Raw genomic sequence first — 22,454 nt, 5'->3', positions numbered from 1 at the left:
CAACCAGGCTGAAATTCAGTGATGCTTTCAGAGGAAGCTCTGAGAGTTACCACAAAAAAGTAGTTGGGGGGCTGTATGCAGCCCCTAAGGCTAGAAGTTACTAAGGCAGTGAAGAGGGTTGAAGAGGGAGCCTTGCCCCTGACCTGTGCCAGGACCTAGTGAAACTCCAGGGGCTTATCCTAGATCAGTGTTTCTCAGCCTTGGCAACTGGAAGATGTATGGACTTCAATTCCCAGAATTCCCCAGCCAGCCTTGCTTGTCTTAGAGGAATAGATCCCAAACCACATTTAAAATAAAGCATTACAATTCAGGGCCTTATTTATGTTTATTATGCCAGATTGAGAATTGCTCATGAGAAATTATAATGGGCTACAACAAATAAAATAATCGATGACATTTTATACATGGATACCTGATCTCTGTATATGTTTCAAACAACATTCTGTCTCTGCCTTTTGCATGAGTAGAGCAGGGTTGTGTCTAAGATGCCATGTTCTAACACAGCTTTTCCCAGTGCAATTATGGTGCTTATGGATTCTGGAAATTATAGTTCTAATACATCTGCAAGGTTCTAGACTTCGGAAGGCTGCTTTAGAAAATGAGAACTATGTAGGAGGAAAGCCAAAAATCAGGAGTCTAGTAACACCTTTTCAGACTAGCACTTTTTATTCAAAGGCATAAGCTACAGCTTACTGTATTTCATCAGAAGCATAAAGTGACTAAACTGAAGTAGGATTTAAATTAGGAGAGGAAGGGAGGGTGGTTATGCAGATACGGACTGCATGTGAGAAAGATTACAAGTGCCTTTATCAGTTAAAAATTGTAATGAGTTAAAAACCCATTGTGTTTGTTGAAATCTTCCAAGATTGTCAGAATTTTTTTTGATATGGGTGAGTTTATCAACCTCTTGTTCAATTGTGCTGGTAAAATTTCCTTCTTCCAAAATAGCTATTTTCGTGGTCTGTATTGGAGTACCCACGGGAGGTTAAAATATTCTGATATTACTTTGTCCTTCTTTGAGTTCAGATGTTAAACTTGTGTCCTTTAATTCTTTGGTGCAAAGTCTGGCCTGTTTGTCCTACACAGAATCCAGATGGACAATGCTGGCAGAAGATAGCTGATATCACATTAGAGGAAGAGCATGTGAAGACGCCTAACGTTGGGGCCTATGATGTTGGTGCACATGTGAGGGCAAAGTACACACCCAGCTTTGTCATGTGATCTGTTCCCCATGTTAGCATCATTGTTCTGTTAACTAGTGATGGATATAAAGCAGGGTTCAAATAAATGTTAAGAGAAACCTCCCAATCTATCTAATTCTGAATAGAAGGTCCCCACGGGCTATCCCTTGCATAGATGGGAGTTAGCTGTCTTCTCAGGTGGGCAACCATGTGGCACTGGTTCCTCGGTCTCTCACTAAACACCACACCCAGCATTTGAATGGTGGTTAGGTGTGAATTATTTTGCTGGAGTCTGCAATAAGCAGCTTCCAGATCTAAGCTGCATGACTCTGGATGACCAGTAGATGGCAGTAAAGAAAAAGTAGGGCTCTTGTATTTCTTCGTTCTCATCCAGTGCTCATTCAGAGTTTTCCAGCCAGAACTCATTCTGGTAATCCTCCTGCAACACCATGCAATATTATGACTTTTCAAAGGCATGCCTATCCATCTGCTACAGGGTTGGGTGAAGTCTATCAGTATCTGTGTTCCCAATTAACGTGCAGGTGCTGCTCCTGCAGCTGGTGGAAATACCCCAGTGTCCCCAAGGATTGGTGTTTTCCACCCCTTCTGGTTCAGGTTGATGGGGGATGCAGAGCAGGTGTGAAAAGTATAGGGAGGAGGGAAGCGTGGTGCCCAGTATCAGCAGGGGACATAAAGATCTGAAATTCAAGTCAGCGTGTTTGCCTGATCCACCACACAAGAGACAAATAATGTTTAATGTAAATTTAACTCTTTTCCTCCTCTGATTCCACAGCTAGGAAAGCTCCTACTATAAGATCAATCTAGGACAGTGTTTCTCAACCTTGGCAACTTGAAGATGTGTGGACTTCAACTCCCAGAATTCTGGGAGTTGAAGTCCACACGTCTTCAAGCCTCCAAGGTTGAGAAATGCTGATCTAAAAGAAGGCCTTCTTCTAGGTGAACTGGCTAGACTACCATCATAATCTTTTTTGGTAACCTCATCTTCAGAATTAAGATGGATGACCAGAAAAAAGGGTATTTGAGGTGATAGTGCCCTAATATGTATTTTGTACCATCTTTGCTTAAAAACCTGTTTCGTTGTACCATAGGCCTGGAAGAAAGGTAGAATATTAAATATGCTCAATTACACAGCAATGAAAAATCCGCAGGCAAAACATCATTTTGGTCACACGCAATATGGGAGCACAAAATTTGTCCCCCATCCCCTTTTTTTTTTTGCAGCAGCTAAACGAAAACAGCCCAGCTGGTGGCTATCTTTAAAATCTCGTAGAAATCCACTTTTTCAGCAGGGAGACCATGGGCATTCTGGCAAGGCAGGGTGAGGAATTCAATATTTGTGCAAAGAGAATAATCTATATCATCGTGATGATTACACTTCTCTCAAGCTTGCTGTCTTGTCTCCGTAGGAGACTTAGAAGGTTAGAGAAAGATGGATGCCCTGCACACCTGTATGCTGGATCAGAGCCATGGCTGAAACCCAACTCCACTAAGCTGCTTGGTGAGGGTCTTGGGTTCCCTGCTTCTCTGCATTAATAGGCTGGGAGGCAGTCATGGCCCCTGTTTCCTCCTCCCTCCCTCTGGCATCACTTGAAGCCACCTGCGATCATCTGGACTCTGAAGTCACTTTGGCGTCTTGCATTTCTGTTGCTTCTCTCTCTCTTTCACACATGTACCATATACACCTTGGTTAAGCGCAAAGCTGTAATTAAGCAAGGCTTTTCTCCTCCCAGTTAATTTTATTTGGGTTCTGATATATTCAGCTGGGAGAGGCAAGAGTATGTGTAAGGCAGAAGGGAGACTTTATTGTACCTACGATGATTTTCGGCAGCTGCAATGTCTGGAACAAGACTGGCAACAAGGACTTGAAGAATAAGGACCCCATTATTGGAAATAACAATAACATGAGAACTGGGAAGGACAGATGGACGGACCTGCCTAGGATCTAGGCAAAAGCTGAGACATTTACAGCTCCCTCCCACAGAATCCAATTTAGCATCAGGCAAAGACAGAGTCATCCTGCTTCATTTGTTGCAAGATGTATATAAATTAAAGGAAGAAAGCTCAGCCTGGGCACCATAGTAGAATAGCTTCAGATTTGGACTTACACCAGAAAGTTGCCAAGTTGGTCTCACATACAAACACAGACTCTTTAAAATGGAAAATAACCTCTCTCAAAAGAAAGCTTTTGAAATAACACCGGTAAAGTCTCTTCTAAAAAATCCAGATCTCGTTGGGGAAGCCAAAAACGGTAAAATGGTTGGTCTGCAAACTGGTGCAGCACAAATGTGGGACTGCACCTAAAGTAAATAGAATGTGTTTGAAAGGGAACAGAAGTGGTTCTAGGGGCTTCTCTAAAATCCATGTTAAAGGTGTTAATTAGCCCAGATCAAAAGTCCAAAACTGTTCAAGCTTTCCTGTTCCAGGTAAGGTGATAAACAAAGCAGAAAAAAGGAGGATGGAAAAAAGGATGCTTTACATGTTGATTTATTTATTTGATTTGGTACCACCATGATCTACATGGCTCTTGGGAGTTCTGTATTAGAAATAATATAAAGAAATTGTCCATGGTAAAAAAAATAAAAATAAACAACTACTATCTGAAAAACAAGTAGTAATAATTTCAGGGCATCCTGCCAATCTCTGTAAAGCCTCTGTAAGTTCTGTTTTAAATATCTTTTGGGAAGCTAGCATTGTAGGGGCCAGGCTAATTTCCACGTGGTATGTTGAAATACATGGGGTCTGCAACTAGTCACCATTTTCAGATAAAACGTGGGAAGAAATTGCAGAACAGGCACTGAAATTACACTGTACCTGATGCTGTGATGGTTTCAGGTTGTACTTAAACTCTGCTAAGAGTTTTCGTTCCAGATGTCAAAGAATGAGTACATTGTCAGGCAAAAGGGTTGAGGAGTAAATATAGTTATGGGACAGAGATCCTGCACATACTCAGATTTCTCTAGATCAGTGTTTCTCAACCTCAGCACCTTGAAGATGTGTGGACTTCAACTCCCAGAATTCCCCAGCCAGCATGGCTAGCTGAGGAATTCTGGGAGTTGAAGTCCACACATCTTCAAGGTGCTGAGGTTGAGAAAAATTGCTTTAGATGATAAGATCAAGAGGTGTCCCTATTACAGTAATAGGAAGGTCCAGCAAGTTCTGATTGAAGATCAACATTTCAGGGTGGGAGGGGTGAGCAAGGCCTTTCGGCAGAAGCTGTAAGTCTACACTGCAAGGGCTTGTCCAGTGCCCAAAAGCACATTTTCCAGGAACCCAACAACTGAGATAGCTCCATCACTTCACCATAGCATGCAGAAGAGGAAGAATGGAATTTGGCAAGCACCAAGGGAGGTGTCTCATGCATGTGGGCCTCGCATTGCCCAGTCTTGGACTAAGAGGTGACCAGTTTGACCAGCATACAGATATGCTCTACCTATTGAAATCAGATTTTGGCTTGTGTAACATGAGGGCAGCTCTGCTTCTTTTCTCACTCACCAACCTCAAAAGACTGGGATAAAAGGAAAAGTTGATAGGCCCCGCTAGGGAAAGGAAGGGTGTTCAATTCAGGCCTTTCAATGGGAAAAGAACATCAGAAAGCTTGTGCAGACAGTGGCTATATTCAAATGTGTTCCATATGGTCATGGTTAACTTAAATTACAGTTCATGGAATAACTGATCCATATACTAACCCCCTGCGTGCGGTTCATATGACGCCCTTTGCTAAAATGTGATTGGTTAGTTTATGGTTGAGTGTGCTATGCAAACACATACGTTGGGTTTACCCAAGAGGCTTTGGGGTGACTGAATTAACCCATGTTTCCAGATTCACACAATGCTCTGAGCTAGCACCTAGGTTTCCGCACCATTCTAGAAGAAAGTAAGTTTGAAAAAAAACAGTAATGAAGTGAGTAGTAAGTTCAGGGGAAAAAAAAGAGTTTTTAATGAAGTGACAGTAAGTTTTGGGGGAAAAAAAGCAGTATTTAATGAACTGAGTTTGGCACGTTGCATCAGTGCAGCTGCTGGATTTGTAACGGGGTGTAAACCGGGCGGAGAGGGCCAGGCCACGCAACCCCGCGGCTGCCGGCGGGGCAATGTCTTCCCAAGTACTGTAGCCCCCACCGACTCCAGAGGGGCCTGTTCTTGCCAGCCGGCCCGTCTAAAAGGCTGAGCTGCGATCTCCTCCGCTGAGGTGGAGGCATCAGACGCTCGGCCGGCGAGAGAGAAAGCCCGGGGGACAGCAGTGCGCTGTAACAGGAGAAAAGAGCCTGTGACTGCGGAGCAAGCGGCGGGGCGGGCGCAGCCCAGGAGCGATTTGGCCGGAGTAATAGCAAAAGCGAAACTAGCTGGGCTGCTGAGCGGAGCGACGGCAGCCGCTTTGCGAAAAGCAGAAGTTAGTTTGGGCTAAGAAAAAAAATAAAACAATAGGAGGGAGATTCCGGCCTGCCCCAAGCAGCCCTGATTGGCTGAGATGGGCTTCCCAGGAGGGGAAGGCAGGGGGAAATTCGTTGGTCCCCTCGGCATAAAATGCCCGGGAAGGAGCGGAGCAGAGCGGGCCGGAATGCAGCTTGTGCGCGCGGCTGGTCAGACGGCCGAGTCCCTGCGGGCAGGGCAAGGCAAGGCGGGGCCCGGCCCGGCCCGGCTGACTCTTTGGTACTGTCCAGCACGGCTAAGCGAGGCCACCTATCTGGCGATGTCGCCTTCCGAAGTCGGCCAGGTGAGAGAGGGAGAGGGAGGGAAGGAGGGAGGGGTCTCCAAATAGGAAAGGGGCAGCGGGAGCCCCGCACGTGCTTCTGCGGGCGGGCGGGCGCCGCCGTGGGAGAAGGCGAGCGCGAGACCGGGGGAGAAGCGAGAAGCCCCCATTCCTCCTCCGGCGTTTCCACGGGAGGCGAAGCGTGTCGAAGGGTGCGCTCTGCGAGGAGGTGACGCGGCTGAGCGGGGAGGCGGAAAGGACTTGCCCCCGGCCCCGCGGCCAGGGTGCGGCCGGGGTTAAGGAAGCGGAGCGCAGGGGAAGGGAGCGTTGCCTTCAAGTAACCAGGAGCCGAGCGCCTTCCTGCCGAGGTAGGTTTGCCCCGTAGCTTCTCCAGGATTGTCTCTGCTCCCTTGCTTGGCGCGGGATCCCCTTAGTAAGTGCAACGAGCAGAAACGGCGTGGGAGCCTTCCAGCTGATGGCTGCCTCTTGATCAGGCAAGGAAAGAGTCCTTCTGGGCGGCGAGGGCAGATGAACTTTCCTCGTGCTTCTGGGCAGGCCAGGAGGGGAAAGGACAGGAGCGTAAGGTCCTTCCAAGGGCCATTTATTTCTTGACTTCCCATCTCTGCATCAGGAGTCAACTGGCAACGGTTTATCCCACAAAACCAAGTATTCCCAGGTCTAACCTTTGTCTTGCCAGAAACTAGCAGGGTGACCTCCGGTGAACCCCTCTCTTCAGTCTCAGTTATTCCTCTGCAAAATGGGAATAACAGCAGTGGGCCTGGGGGGTTTAGTGCCGTAAAATAAATCTCATAGTGCCCTAAGTTTGTATTAATCCCCATGCCCAAAAGTGTTCTAGATACAGATGTACTTCTCAGTAAGTAATAGGATTGGACCTGGAAGCAAATCTTACCCAAATGAACTTAGTTCCAGATAACTAACAAATAACTACAAATAACAACAAATAACTACAATCCTAATACATAGGATTGTAGCGTGAATGAAGAAACATGCTGGTCTAACTCAGTTTATCAGAACTGAACATACAAGTTCTAATAAGAGCCCCTACTTCTGCCTGTTGCCTTCTATATTAAAAAAAGTAATATGAAGCTGGATTTTGCCCCTCTTCTATCTCTCATTCATGTATCTATTTTTAAGAACAATGTATTTGGGGAGAAACAGAAGCAGGACAATGCCTCTTCTGCTCTTTGGATGTAAATTACTTCCCCAGTGCACTAGGGGAAATTATCTTTTTTGATGGGTAGAAAGTCTCTGCCTTTCAAGAGATGAAGTTTTTCCCCTTCTTGCCTTTCCGTGCCAGAAAAAGCCACCAGTGGTGGTTTCCTTTAGTTTCGTCTGTTGAAATTATGCAACCTTTAAAGACACAGCTTCTTTCAGAAATAGATTCCTCCACATTGATTTCCCTTTCTGTCGTATAGTTTCCTGCTCTCACATTGAGTGCTCTGCTTTATAGGAAATCCCCCAGTGGATTAGATGGAACCTCCACCCGGTTATTTTCAGCACCTCTGTTGGAGAAACCAGGTTTTGAAAGGTGGGAAATTGCTCTCTACTAAATTGGGGTGCCAGGTTGGTGGCTTCCAGTTGGTCGGACATATTCATCGCTATTCACCATGGTCGGTGGCAACAAATTATGTATCTTTAGGTGCCAGATTGCCACCATCTGCACTAAATAATGTCAGTCGCTGCTGGTTGAGGTTCAAAAGAAGACGGGATTTCTGCCTTTTCTTCATTATATAGGACAAGGAATTTCAGTAGATACAAGTAGATGACTTTTCCTCTGCTACACAGACGGTGTCCTCTTTTGCATCTGGCCAATCCTGTGTAAGTCCTGTTGAAAAAGGAATAGCCAACCCCAGGCATTTGGTTTGAAGGCTTAAGTAGTTACTCACTGAATCGGAATGCTTTTCAATATAAAATTACTCAATTTGAGGCTAAGGAAAAAAAAAAATGTCCAAATGGGGTGAGGTTTTATAGGTTTAAGAATAAGGTATTGATTCCAGGTTTAGTCATGACTTGGAAAAGGGCTATTGAAATCAACTGATTGTAAATTAGTCATGAATGACTTAAGCCCCATTGATTTCAATAGATTTACTCTTGTTATGACTAAGCCTGGATCCAGCCCAACAACCGCAGGTTGAATAATGATCCAGAATGATTTGTACAGATTGTTTCCAGGGGTTCAGAAAACAGCTTGGGGAGAATCTGACATGAAACTGTTCCTCTTTTTAAAAAAGAGGAAACTGAAGTAGGTGGGTGGGAATTGTGTATGCATGTTCGACTGAAATTTGTCTTTTTGTGTCTATTTTTGAAATGCTTTTATGCACCACCTCACATTAGATTTTTTTTTTTTTGCTTTGTGGAGATTTAAAGTGCAGTTTAGAAAAATCTAGGATTGTGGATATGATCTGAGATGGGGATACTGATAAGAGAAACTTTGTAGGGCATCAGGGACGAGTACGGGGCTTGTTCAGAGGGCCACTGATTTGCCCTCTCTGAAACATGGTGCATTTCTGATGCAGAGCTCTGTTTTTTCTAAGGGGATGTGGTTTTGATATAAGTTGTCACTTCTTTAGCAGTACATATCCCAGTTCAGTAAATGATCACCATATCCTTTTGAGTGTGGGTTACTTCTTAAAATCCTGATTGAAAAACAAAAAACCTTTTTAGTTTTTCAATCAGGATTTTAAGAGAGAACAGCACGTTCAGGTTTTCTTCTTAAAATTGAAAAATGCACATGCATACAATACATGCAAATCTCCATCCATTTTACCAAAGGGATGAATGGAAAAGGTACCTTGACTGAACTTCTGCAACAGTGATTGGAAACATTCCTTCTGGATGTTATTCAACTACAGTTCCCAGCATGCCTCATTCTTGATCATGTTGCTTAGAACACCTGTAGGCCACTGCTTTCCATCTCTGCTATGTAACCCTATATTGTCATTCCAAAGCAGTACTACAGTATTTGAAGGGTTTAGTGCTTTACATCATTAATACAACTACTTCAGTGTTTTTAATCCACATGCCTCCATTATCTACCTAACTTGCTAAAGTAGCCTAAACTAAAATGAATGTGGAGTAGTGTATTCTGGAGGCCTGTGCTTGTAGCAATTGCATTACTCTTTCAGCTGTTTTTTAGAAAAGTGGACATCCTCTAGGGAAGTTAACATTGGAAGCAGCGCTAAGATGACTACATCTTGACATCTCTGCCTCGCTCTCCCAATAAAATGTGAAAAACTGAATATGCTTCCCTCAATAGTTCTTTTCTGTAAGAAACTCATGGATTTGGGGAGGGGGTAGATGGGATCGGTCTATTTTTTCATATTTATTTGTGTGTCCCGTGGTATTCAATAAGGCTTATTTGCCAGGAGGTACTGTGTATGCCAGCAGAAGTCTTTATGGCCTTCCACGGAGTCTGCCTGGCAGCCAAGGAAGATAAGCGCCAAAGCAGTAGACAGGGTTGTAGAATCCACCATACCTCTGAAATTAGAATGGGGACATGAGAGAATCCTGTAGCAATAACTCTTCCGGAAGCACTTAGGAATGTCACCCATTGCTCATGCCGTTGATGCAGCTGCCAAGCAAGTGGTGTGAAGCACGGCCTGTAACTTGTTTTATAGCACAAACTCTGGTGAAACCATCTCATCATAGTTTGGAGTGAAAGGCTGGGTCTAAGGATTGGAGGGATGGGTGGGAATAAACAGGCAGAGGTGGAAAATCTATGGCCTTCCAGAGATTAATGGAATACTGGGCCCGTGCTGGCTGGGGCTGTTGGTAGTTGTAGTTCAGCAGTATATATGGTTACCTAATCCTGGTAGTACCTAGACCCTTTCAAGGGTGCTGTGCCTTTAAGCCTTGCACAGATAGGTGGTGTCAGCTCTGACTCCTTTTCTTACTGGAGCCTTAGGAATTTGTGGATTCTGTATATTTATTGCATTTGGCTGCACTGTTAGTGTTCCACTCCCCAAAGGCCAACCTTCCCTCCTTCATTGGGGGCCTTCTTCCTGGTCCTCCATGTCAGCCCTTCTCATTGTTCCCACGAGAGTCTCTTCCCCTGTAGGTTCTCCCCTTCTCTTATTTCCTGGCTAATAATACAATGGGTACATCTGCTCTGCAAAGGAAAGGGTTACAGGGAAGTTGAATAGCAATAAAAGATTTGAAATATGACCCTGGCCAATCCACTTGGCTGCACCCCAGAGAATATAACAGCTCTGGGGAACTGGGTGGCAACAGGTAGGAGGAGGATTGTGGATACAAGAGAAGCCTTCCACCTCCCAAGGTATATCTTGTTTGTTGTATGCAAGCATCAGTGAAGTGAAAAGGGGATAGAGGGAGAAATAATCCACCCAAAAAAGGTCTGGTGGCAGGAATGGATTGCGGCAATGAAGAAGCCCTGTTCTGCTTGCTGAGCAGTTACCGAGTTGCTTGCACAAGTGATGTTGGAATAGATTTTTGATTTGCAAACATTTCCCTCCCACCTCTCAACACTGCATTAGCAACCTTTCCAGACAACGTGTCTCATGGGCTGAAAGGTGTTCTTGGTGTGTTTTCAGACAGAAACCTTTCTGCACACCTGGCACTTTCATTCTACAGGTGGCTTGGGCTTCTTATAATGATACCTGAAAAAGAATACGCTGTACTGCACTGTTAATTAGCCGGTGGAAATCATTGCAACAGGATGTAGTGATGGCCAGTTGGCTTGGAGAACTTTGAAAGATTTGACCAATTTATGGCTCAGATCTACCTGTGTTTGTTAACCATTGTCCTAATAGAACTTTCTGGATCAGAAATAATCAATTTTGAAATAGCAGCAGAAGAGGTCTATGGTTTTCCCGTCCTCCTTTCTGGTTCCTGGATTTCCAGGGATGACACTTTGTGAGAAATGGTACCAGAGCACAGCTACCTTTCCTAATTTGCATAATCCAAATCAGCTAGTAGTAACAGTGGAAATGGCACAATAATCCCAGCCATCATGCTATGATTATGTATGTATGTATGTATGTATGTGAAAAGGGGACAAGGCTTCAATCATGTGGTTGTGGCTCCCATATTGGCCTTTTTGACACTTCTTGGCAACCAAGGTCTTAATCCAGCATTTTATTTCCTACAGAGGCCAACGACCTGTCTTGGGTGCTCACGTGCAGGAGATGGAGGCATAGATCTCTCCTGACATTGTTCCCTGCAACTGGTATTTGGAGGCAAGCTGCCCCCAACCTGGAAGTAACACTGAGTCCTCAAGATCAACAAGCCTTAGGAAATGTGTCTGTCATGAATTTACCCTACCACTATTACAGCCATCCATGTTGCCGGCCATCACCACATCTTGTGGTAATAAATCCTGCCAGTTAATTGTGCACTGTGTGAAGAAAAAGGCCTGAACCTTGAAAAGCGAGGTCTGAATCTTCAGAGGGACATGAATCCAGTTGTTGAGACTTTGCAGACAGGTTTATTGACCTTCGTTGGGCTTTGTCTCCTTGCAGGTTTTAAGTGTGCAGTGTTACTCTTGCTGGAATGATGTTCACGCCCTTGCTCTGTCATATGCGTTGCTCTCCTCTGTGGGGTTCACAGTGTGCAGCTTGGTCTCTCCAGCAACAGAATTTGCCTCCTTCTGTTCTGCTTTCAGTCAGTTACCAGCTTCTATGAAGGCATAAGAATGGGCAACGGAATCCCAAAAGCAGCTGTTTTCCTCTGAGTCTTCCAGCTGCACTTGGATTCCGTTCCTTGCTCTTTTGCTCACCTCTCCAGGATTTCACTGATTCTCTTCTGTAACTTGTGGCGTAGGGAACTGTCTGGGGAGCCACTGGAAGGAACAGGAGCTTTAAAAAAAATAAAGCGCAAAGACCCAGTTCTACTCAATGAGAATTAGAAACTTGTTCTTTTTAAAATGACTGGTGAGCAGCTTAGCGTACACCAGAAAATTCTGAGCTAGCTAGCCAGCCACCAAGAGCAATGGATGCCAAAGGATTCTTTGATCAATTAGACCATGATATAGAGAGACTCTGGCAGTTCTTAAACCAGCTAAATATCAAGGATGAAGGAAAATAAAATGTTGGGAAGAAGTATGAAACAATAATAAAGAAAAATGTTTGACCCCTGGCTGATTTCTAGATAATCAAACTCAAGAATAATCTGGAAGGTGGATTTTGCTGATGTTCCTTCATGAGCTGCGTAGTCAACTTAAGGAATTAATTTCAAAGAGTGTTGTCAAAGTTGCTGCCATGGTGGCCTTCCCCAACCGAGCATCCTCCACATGTGTTGGGACTGCAGCTCCCAGAATTCTCAGCTATTTGGAGAGTACCAAGTTGGGAGAAGCTGATCTTGATCATATAACCAATTCATAGACAATTGGCCTGTCAGTGGCAGTTCCCCAGGATGGGGAACTTATTTAGAAGCCAGAGCCTCAGTTGATCAGGGATGGTTTTCCTTGTTGCCCAGGGCCTTGTAAGCTTCCAGAGAACACATGATGGCTCTATTTCAGAAACAACACTGGGCTGCATAAATCTTCGGCCTGCATAAATCGTTGGCCTGGTCTAGCAGGAATCTACCTTGTTAATGTACAGGTAGTCCTTGCTTAACAAGCATTCATTCAGTGACCAAAGTTATGATGGCGCTGAACAAATGGTAGTTACAACCAGTCCTTGAAGTTACGGCTTTTGCAGTGCCCCCGCCGTCATGTGATCAAAATTTGGGCGCTTGGCATCCTGCCCACATTTACAACTGCAGAGTATGCTTCAACTGCCTATCTCCCCCCCATCCCTGCTCTTTTGGCCACCCTGCACTCTGCCACCTATCTCTGCTGCCCCCTGCCAACCTTTGCTCTTTTCTTCCTCCTGCTGCTGCTGACGTGCACCGACCCGAGGCAGCTTCTGGCCCTTTGTGAGGCCTTCGTGTGACCCCCTCATGCCTATTCTGAGGCCTTATGAGGCCATGCAGAGGCCTCACAAGGGCCGGAAGCTGCTGTGGCCAGGCGCAACTTGTCAGCAGCGGGAGGGAGAAGATGGTGAAGGTTGGTGGAGGGATGACGGGTAGGTGGTAGTGGCAGAGGGCAGGGCGGCCAAAAGGGCAGAGATGGGGGAGATAGGTGCGTGGGAAAGTTGAAGCAGAGGCAAGCGCAGCAAGGCAGGAGAAACATGAGGTACTCGCCTAACAACGGTGCAGTCCTGGCCTAATGACTGCAACCAGGACTACCGGAACTACCGTCTCTAAGTGTTGTGGTCATGTGATGATTAGCCTAATGGCTGCTTTGCTTAGCAGTGGAAATTCTGGTCTCAATTAGGGTCATTAAGCGAGGACTACATGTACTTCCAAAAGAGTGCCCTCCCAGCGTTAGTGAGAGAAGGTCCTTTTTCTGTTGAAGATGGGAACTTTGGTAGGAAGTGAAAGGAAACAGGCTGAGAGTGGGACTGTTGATAACTAAGTTACCAGTATTGTGTGTGGGGGAGTGGGGGGGACTCCTTCGGGTTTCCTCATACTTTTCTGTTCAGTGGTGATAAAAAGCTATTTCCTGGGCAGAAATCAGCAGGGCTGGGCCTGCAGATGCTGTGGTAGACTAGAGTTCCCTTTGCAGAGTGGTAAGGCAAACTGAGCAGGAAGTACCGACGCATGCATGAACTTTCCTGAGTTCAGAGGAAACAAAATAAAGAATTTGGAAGATGGTCTGGCTTAGTGACCCTAGTGCCTGGGAGGATAGTATTTAGTATTTATCTTTGAGCTTAGAAGCTGAGCAAGGTCAGATCTGGTTACTCCAAGGAATAGCAGTGGTGTGGGCTACCAGTGTTTCTCAACCTTGGCAACTTGAAGATGTGTGGACTTCAACTCCCAGAATTCCCCAGCCAGCATGGGGAATTCTGGGAGTTGAAGTCCATACATCTTAAAGTTGCCAAGATTGAGAAACACTGGGCTAGATTATGAAGTGGAAAAATTTCCCCAAAGGAGGCAGTGGTAAACCACTTCCCCAGTGCTGCCAGGAAAATTATGTGGATTTGGTCACATAATCAAATCACTGGGAGTTATGGATTTTCTATTTCTAGATCATCAATCTCAAGAATAATCTGAAAGGTGGACTTTGCTGCCGTTCCTTCAGGAGAGGCCAATCTGGGTTTGCAAGAGGTATTTCTTTGCCTGAATTGCTTTACACAACATGCTGTCACAGTGAGTGTACAAAGTGGGAGGAGATAGGGAGTGGCCATCTGCTGACATGTTATGGCTGCATGGGCTATTCAGAACTTACCCTATGCTTGGGCCAAAAGGAGTTCCTTTAGTATATCTTCTCGTTAACAAAACACACCACGCTTGGAGGGATGGAGAGGCAAAACTGGGGGATGGGAGTATCCCAGAATACAAAAGTGTCCTCACCAAGGTGTCCTTTACTTTACAGAAAAAAATGTGTAGGGACACAGTTGTTTTCCTCCATGAGCAGAAATGAAGCTAGGTGCCCCTCCTCTGTTGGGAAAGAGATTAACATCCTCTTCTTCCACCAACCTGATCCTCTCATCCAAATCCAAGCCCTGCTAGGGCGCTTTTCATTTTCCCAAACAAGAGGGTTGTATCCTTAAGACTACTGCTGTTTCCAGCATCCTTATAAAGGAAGAAAAACTCTTGCACCCAATGTCACTGTGGTATAGAGATTTGAAGAGAGTTCTGTATACTTCTGAATCTCTCTTCTCTCTCTAGCTTGCATCATAAGTGGTTACTACAGATGCTTCTTCTGCAATAAATGGGATACTGGTGCCTCTCTGGATGTTGCTAAATGACAATTCTCCATAGGATTGATAGGGCAGCTGAGGCTGTTGTGAGGATTGACATCTTTTTACCCACTTTACAGAGTCTGCAGGAGAATGTGTGAAGCTTCTTACCAAAATGGGGAAACCCCAAAACCCAGTGCCTGTCCTGACATATCAATTGTGACAAGAAGGAATTCTGACTTTACTGCAGAGTAGGAATTTCTGCATGCTCGATTCTTTTCATGGATGGCATTTGAATGTTTTTTCTTCCCCAAACAGACTGAGATGATGTGCTAAAACTGTAACTCCCCAAATTTGAAGGCATTTCTGCTCACTGGGGGGGATCAGAAGGTATGGACTGAAACGTCCTTGGGTACGCTCTAGCCCAATGGGAACTGGGAGGAATCTTCCTCAACCGTAGACTGTGCTGTCTAAATCAGATTAACGCTAAGGTGTCAGATTAGCCTTGCTGAGTTTGGTGTTCTCCAAATGGGTTGAATGATGTCTCCCGGAAGTCACAGTTAGCATGTGTTTGTGGCTGTAAGATGAGGTTTGATACCTCTGGAGGACACTAAGTTGGGGAAGGTAGCCTCAAAACCTCATGTGGGAAAAGCATGCCTTTTTTTTTTTTTTTTGAGTGGATGATTTGTTGGGCTTTTCATGTCAAATTACAGGAGACATCATTGCAACAGATCCAGAATTCACTTAGTGTTGCTTCTCTTCTTTGGATAGGTAGTTGAGGCAAAAAGCAGGAAGAGGCATGCATGTGGGAACACCTCCAGCGTGGATCAGATATCTAGATGCTCATATACGGAGGAGGATTCAGGAAGAGAAATTGCCGAGGAATGACACGATCACTCCCGCTGAGCGAGTGGACGCAGAGCCACGGGGCTGTCGTGTCTGTCCTGAGCTTTTTCCAAGATCCCAGATGAGCCCATGAAAGGGACTGAGAGCAGCATCTGCAATCGTGTGATGCTGTTTGTGTCTGGTCCCTCGTTTAGCTCTAGTCCCAGCAGAATAATTGGAAAGACAGAGACACTGTTCATACAACACGCAGTTAATCCAGCCACTTGTTTGCATACTACACTGAACCATACACTAGCAAACTGCATTTTAGCCTAATGTGTGAACAGAGTCGTCATAACCACCAAGAATAGATGCTCTTACAACGTTTTTTCCCTATGGCCATTTCCATATTGGGGATTTATAGCATCTTTTGGTGTTACTACTTCATGGCCATAACACTATAATGGCTCTCTTTATTACTGATACCTCACCACAGCACTAAATGATGGGATAAATCACTATCTTGGAATTGCATAATGCTACACAATAAGGAAAAAGAGAATCAAACACCCTCGGGGTTTTATCACATTGGATTTCTTGTCCAAAGCAATATCTGGCTCATTTCATCATAACTGTGTGTTAACTTTAATATTGGATAGCATGAAGTGGAGAAGTTTAACATTTTATGAGAAAATATAATTACAGTCTAGTCAGTCATTATTCATTTATTGATTTAAAAGCAAAAACATGAAACAATTAAGTGGTTTGGGGAATAGAACAGTTAAATATTTGAACAAATATATCCAGGTTTTCCTACTTATTCTGACTGGCTTGTACACAGGCCAGAATGGGAGCTATCATGTAATATTGTTTGCTAATAAAATACTTATCTTAAAATAAAAGGTAAGCATTGGTTTCTCAGGTGTGCTTATGGGAGGGGGGAATCAAACATTTTTCTAAATGACAAATGATAGACACCTGTAAATAAAAAAGTGGTCCAGATCCTCCATGTTGCTAAAACCACAAAGGGAAACTTATAAATGGGAATCTCTGCCTTGGTGCATTGAATGTCTGCATCTGTGACCTCATCTTTCGACTATGCCAGACAAGTGGTAAGTAACCATATGATGCTGCCTTTTACCCAATTAGAATACTGGTAAAATTACTCTAATGTTAATCTACTTTGATGGCTCCCCAGGCAGGACTTCAGCTCGAGGCGATTATCTGGCCTTCTGTCTAAAATGTCTTTAACTGGAGACAGGGTAGAGCAAGTTTTGTGGATGAGAAATACACATGCTTTATTCTTGGCTACCACATTCCCCTAATAGGTATTCATATTAGTACCTCCAATCTTAATCACTTAGTCAAAGATTTAACGCCTGTTTTTATGGGTTAGAGTTAGGGTTAGGAACTCAGTTGAATTTTTGCCCAGGGTGTTATGACAACACAGTCATGGTGGGCCAGCCCTGCTGTTGGGCAAATAGTGACAGTAGCTGAGGAGGCAGATGCTGAGAATGGGATGAAGAATGGCAGCAGTTGGGCAGAACAGTGGGAACTGAGAAACAACATGTTGAAAGAGTCGTGACTTTGAAAAGTCAGTCTGCTGCCATCAGCTTTACTGGCTCTTCCATTAATGGTGGTTTCCATGTATACAATGGCTCAGATTGGATGAGTTAATGGAAGTTATGGAAAAGTGTATCCTGTACCATATGTCAGCTATCCAGCTGAAGCAAAAGGGATTCAAGATGGCTCTAATTTTTACTGTTTCTGGTTTGAGAATGAATAGCCAACTCCTCTGCATGTTTATTTGGAAGCAGTCATGCCCCACTAAGTTTACTAAGCATGCATAGAATTGTGGTATAAATGGGATTTGAATGGCAGCCATCAATAATGCAGTCAAGTGCCCAAGTTTTCTGTTAATTGTATCACATATACACAATTACTCATTTTAAAAATGTAAGGCTAAACCTGACATGTTTAAAAAGTGAGAACAACCCAACCTTATCCATACTAGGGTCTCAGATGGCAGTATTTATCTCTGTGAGCTAACTTTCCTGCTACACACCTGGGGTAGTTTTCACAGCTGCGATCTTCCCCACCTCACCCTAAAAAGGATGCAAACTATGGGCATGCAAAGAAGGATCAAATACCTATCATCTTCTGCCACTGCTGACAGTCAGTAGTTGGTCTGGGGTAAGCAGGAAATCTCAGATCATCTCTTGACTGTGGATGGTGTAGGGGAATTTCCTCCCCTTTTCCTGTTAGCTTCTGACAACCTAAAGAAAAGCAGAGTGTGATGAGAATGGAAAATCAGAATGAAGTTATCTGTGTACTCAGTGCTGAAAAAAATAAAATATGGCTGCTCAGAAAAAAACTGAAATTTGTGATCTATCTCTGTTTTTCAAATCAAAACACTGGTCTAGTGGTTAAGGCACCAGGCTAGAAAGCAGGAGATGGTGAGTTCTAGTCCCGCCTTAGGCATGAAAGACGGTTGGGTGACTTTGGGCTAGTCCCTCCCTCTCAGCCCAACTTGGTTCACAGGGTTGTTGCTATGGGGAAAATAGGAGGAGGAAAGAGTATTTGGCATGTTTGCTGCTTTGAGTTATTTATAAAAAGAATAAAGGCAGGATAAAAAAAAATCTAAACAATTCTTTGTTTCTGCTATTTATGAGGAAAAACTAGTACACAGAATTTTCCATAATTAGTGGAAAATTATTCTCATTGATTTTGTAATTCCCCAGTCCTGCGCCCCCCCATATTGCTCATAAACTTTAAACTTATCTGCGTTTCTAAGGATTAAATGTCCAAAAAGGAAGGAAAAGGAATTATTATGCTGAATTTACAGTTAAGAGTGCATGAATTTACATTTAAGAGTCTGTTCTCCAGACAGCAGCCTCAGTGCCAGAAGCGTAGTTTGGGGATGACCCTTACATTCTTTCCAAATGTTGCTGCTAATTTTTAATCTTTCACTCTCTCTCAGTCCTAGGAAGAAGGCGATGGCAAGCCATTTCTGAAATCTTGCAAAGAAAACTGCAGGGACTTGTCCAGGCAGTTGCCAGAAGTCAACACTGGCTTGAAGCAGTGTTGCAGCAGAGAGAGAGAGAGAGAGAAATTATTAAATACATAAGCAATCCTATCTAATCAAATGTAGGCTCAGTTTTAGGCCTGCCTACTTTTAGGTGTGCATTCCTGGCACATTATTCAGTGGCCAAATGCATTCATCCACCAGAAACTTGCTGCTTTCACTTACTGTAATCATTCTAATTCTGCCTGCTCTGAAGAGCTGAATGCCAAGCAAGACTCAGGTATGGTGGCAAAAACCCTTTATCCATTATGGTGAATGTTGCATATGAAGTATCTGACCATACATAAAGAATATCCTTTCAGATGGCAAGGAACAGCTGATTATGTGGAGAAAATAAGATGATGGGCACCATATTTTCTCAGCCTTGTCTCCAAGGTGGAGAGGGAATTCTGGCTCAGGAACTAGTTACTGAAGCAATAATAACTATTCCTTAGCATCCTTACCTATGTAAGGCTAAGATTTAATTCATTAGGACACACATTTTGAAAGGTGTGCAAGAGAGGATAGTGTAAGCGTTTATTTTATACCTCTTGGGTTTGAAACTACACTTCTGGCACTGAGGCTGCTGTCTGGAGAACAGAGTAAGTAGAAAAGGAGAGAAGAGGGTTAGATCCCTTAGATCCAGAATTTCTCAGTTTTGCCTCTACAGTTGAAGAGTGTTTTTAGAGGGTGGTTTTAATCAAAAAGGAATCCTAAGGAAACAGCATAAGCTGCTCACTATACATGAAAATTAATTTTGCATATAAGGTTTAAAAAAGAAGTGACATGCAGCCAGGGCCATGTAAGAGACAAAGCAGAAAATAAGATGGCTGTTGAGATCAAAGAGGCTCATCAAGTATAATCTTCCTTCCCATGTGGGGCTGATAAGCTGTAACTGAGAAAGAAAATAAAAGTAATACGCATTTTCCTTCTTTTTCTGCTGGGGAAAAAATAGATGAAAAGTTATCCTAATAATCTCTTGCGTCTTCATTTGGCATCCTCTTTCAAGTATTCAGTGCAGTTTATGCTTTGTCTTGCTTTGCTGCCCAAATGTTGCTAAAGCCTTCCCTAAGACAGTACTAAAGTTTCCTTCAAACTGAACTCAGCTCCCGATAATTACATCAATACATCCATGCTTTTTTCTCAGGAACAAAATGGAAGTGGTTTGTCATTGTCTTCTGGAAAATATTTTGGATTTCCCAAGCCAGTCTTCTAATGGTCTGAATTCTGTTTGACCAAGCTGAGCTTTCTTTAAGATTACTCAAGGCCAGCTACAAGTCCCAGATCTCTCCCATAAATATGAAGGCTCTATTTTATGCACATGGGCTTTCCACAGCCTCTCTCCAGGACAATATTTGAAAGCAAACTTATCACATAATTGCTTAATGTACATTATGAGCTAGGCCAATAGCACTGTAGGAGGAAGATGGCCTTAAATTTTAGTTCCTGGTCAGCTGTGAAAATTATATTGCAGAAAAATACACAATCTTCAATTTTATCCACGTTACAAATTTAAAGTCAGGTGTAGTACAGGCAGTCCTTGTTTAGTAGCTGACTCATTTAGCAACTGTTCGCAGTTACAGCTGTGATGAAAAAGTAACTCTGCAACCAATCCTCACATTTACAACCTTTGCAGGTCTGTATAGCAAAGGAAAGCTGAAGTAAAATCATAAGGACAGTGGCAATTTCACTTAGCAACTGCTTTGCTTAATGATTGAGTTGCCGGTCCCAATTATGATCACTAAACAAGGACTACCTGTATATGCAAAAAAGAAAAAATTGTGAAAGGGAAAAAAATCACTTGGCAATAACCAGAATTATGTGTTTTACACTGTTAACAGCAGATAGAAGCTGTGGCCATGGAAGCCTTTGCTCAGCTGGGGCTGGTGCACCAGTTCTGACCTTATTTGGCCTGACAATGGTGACTCATGCTGTCCTGTATTTAGACTACTTTACATGAGACTGCCTTTAAAGACCAGCCAGAAGCTTCTGCTGGTGCAAATGCAGTGTTACAGGTGCTCACAGCTCAGCACATGTTATAACTATTTTGGGAGCCCTGCATTGGTTTCCTGTTAGCTTCTAAGGGCAATTTAAAGTGCTAGTATTAACCTATAAAGCCCTTTATGGCTTTGCATCAGGTTATCTTCAGGACTGCATCTCTCTGTTGGAATTTGCCCAACCACTTGATCATGATGAGAGAAGCAACTGGTTGTCCCCCAGAGGTGGTGTTTCTTGGTCATCAAACTGGCCCTCTGGAATGGCTTCCCATGAAAAGTGCATTTGGCCCCAACTCTAGTCATCTTCTGGAAGCTCCTGAAAACGGTGGTTTTCCAGAGGGTGTTTGGGGGCTGACACCAGATGCTGTGTGGAATGTATGTTTGTGCATTTTGACTGTAGGTTTTTGTATTTTTATTATCTATTGTTATTTATTGTTTTTCATGTAAGCCACTGAGAGTCAGCATATGACTATGATGGGATGTAACTGTAATATATAAATAAAAGTGAATGTGGTTCAGTACAATACATTGTCTTAGTGGATCCACGCTCTGCAAGCTGATGCTACTGTTGCTAAAAACACAGTGATAAAGAATATGGTTTTCTGGAATTACATTATTCATGTTCTAGATTTAGAGCATCCATACTAATGGTCTAGAATCTCAGCCTTCCCTGAGATGGTACGTTATTTAATTATATTCCACTTTTCTTCCAGCTCAAGACAACATACCAAGCGCTGCCTCCTGCATTTTTTCCCCACAGCAACCTGGGCAATGGTTTTTGAATTCCATTAAGGTGATCAGACAAAGGTGGTTGCTCATTCACTTATATGTTCTGATAACAGAAATAGCCATTTTTCAATAAAGGTGGATTAGGATTTATTTATTTACAAGAATTATATGGTCACCCATTGCTGGATGGCTTAGAGTTGAAAACAGCAACAATGACAAAAATAAATAAAATAACTATAGAAAACATCACAAAGGTATTCAGGTCTATGCAATTCAAAAATCTCCAAACATAGAAATCCAGTGCAAGCACAGCAGAGCTTTGGATATTAAATAAAAATATGAAATACACAAGAGAAAGCTTCCATTTGATTGTCCACATTCTGTATCTATTTCTTTTGGCCTGACAATATTTTACTTCTGCTTTTGATATCTTTCAAGTTTCCTCATGCTTATGCTACCCAATTAAAGGCAAAACCAGTTGCTTTTGAGTGAATCTTTGAAAAAGGCAAAATACAGCCCCAAAATCATGAACTGGGAGCGAGGGACATCTCTAGTGCTGAGTTGGAGATATTGCAGCTGCCTGACACTTACATGATCAAACTCTTACATGATCAAATAGACACATTTCCACCCCAGGAAGACTTGATGGCCAAAAATATGCACATGGAAACAGTACATGACTTGTTAGCGTGCTGAGTTGAATAGCAACTGAATAGCTTTTCTGTTTTTGACTAAAATGTAATTATGTTCAGATTAGAATACTAGTCCCTGCAAACTACAATGTCCTGAGATACCTCAAAGAGAGCAATTTTACTGTGGCATAAAGTTTTCAAGACTCAAGTCAGCAAAGCCCTAAAAGCCTGGGTGTGTTTTTATTTTATTTTTATATATATATATAAATAAAAATAAAAATTTTGATTATGTGCCATCAAGTCGTTTTCGAATGACGATCTATCCCTAACCTGTTCTTTCAAGTCTCATGCAGTATGTATTATACAGTATATGGGTTTTAGATACACGTTAGTCTAAGATGTAGCACGACTTAGTTTCAGAAGCCATTTGAATCTTCCAGGTAGAAACAGTAACAGACGTAAATCAGTACGAAAGCGCGTGTTGTTAATCTATTTAAAAATTATATGCAGAAGTAAACAGAGTTACCACAAGCCCACCGTCGAAGGAGAGACAGACAGCAAAACACGCACATGCTCTATATAGATTTTTTCTATGGTTTTTCTTTCCTAACGTCAC

General features: G+C 43.2%; 2 long non-coding RNA genes across 3 annotated transcripts; one reads left to right on the top strand and one right to left on the bottom strand.

Annotated features, from left to right (window-relative positions):
• Positions 1-5,423: 5,423 nt before the first annotated feature.
• LOC112541020 (uncharacterized) lies at positions 5,424-15,264 on the top strand. Of its 2 annotated transcripts, XR_003085051.2 has the most exons (4): positions 5,424-5,913; positions 7,361-7,438; positions 11,018-11,351; positions 13,938-15,264. It is a non-coding gene; the product is annotated as an uncharacterized LOC112541020 (long non-coding RNA). The 2 variants fall into 2 exon arrangements; XR_003085052.2 differs by lacking the exon at positions 7,361-7,438.
• Positions 11,571-22,449, bottom strand: LOC112541021 (uncharacterized). The gene is made up of 3 exons (XR_003085054.2): positions 22,365-22,449; positions 17,567-17,692; positions 11,571-11,723 (listed from the first exon to the last, which is right to left on the bottom strand). It is a non-coding gene; the product is annotated as an uncharacterized LOC112541021 (long non-coding RNA).
• Between the last annotated feature and the right edge of the window lie 5 nt (positions 22,450-22,454).

This window comes from Python bivittatus, unplaced genomic scaffold, assembly GCF_059951505.1.
Source record: "Python bivittatus isolate LINGU-HERP-01145 unplaced genomic scaffold, Pbiv_v1 ctg000080_np1212, whole genome shotgun sequence".
NCBI classification, from domain to species: Eukaryota; Metazoa; Chordata; class Lepidosauria; order Squamata; family Pythonidae; genus Python; species Python bivittatus.
The sequence above is the reverse complement of the archived record's forward strand: the minus strand, read 5'-3'. Positions and strand labels throughout refer to the sequence as shown.